The following is a 384-nucleotide window of genomic DNA, read 5'->3' on the forward strand; positions in this document are numbered from 1 at the left end:
ATTTTTTTTTTTATCTTTATTACATTGTTTTTTATTTTTCCAACTAATTTTTTTTTTTTTTTTTTTTTTTTTTTTTACTCTGTTGTGTGCTTACTTGTATGAACCATTTTGATTATTGGTGAACCACTATGTTTCTGATAGAATATTGTCATATTTATTAAATGTTAATGTAAAGTTGTTTTCTTTTTAAACACAGGTTAAGGCAGAGGTTCCCAAACTGTGGGGCGCGCCCCCTAGGGAGGCCGCCATGTCCTTGCAGGGGGGGCGCGGGAAACCGTCCGGATGAAAAAAAAAAACAAAACATGAACACTGTATTCGCTGGGTTTTTACCTTAGAATGGTCAACTCTCTGTTATTCCTATGTGAATTTGATACAGTAGAGGCT

This window comes from Poecilia latipinna, unplaced genomic scaffold, assembly GCF_001443285.1.
Source record: "Poecilia latipinna isolate Pla-1442-1.1 unplaced genomic scaffold, P_latipinna-1.0 Scaffold682, whole genome shotgun sequence".
Classification (NCBI taxonomy): domain Eukaryota; kingdom Metazoa; phylum Chordata; class Actinopteri; order Cyprinodontiformes; family Poeciliidae; genus Poecilia; species Poecilia latipinna.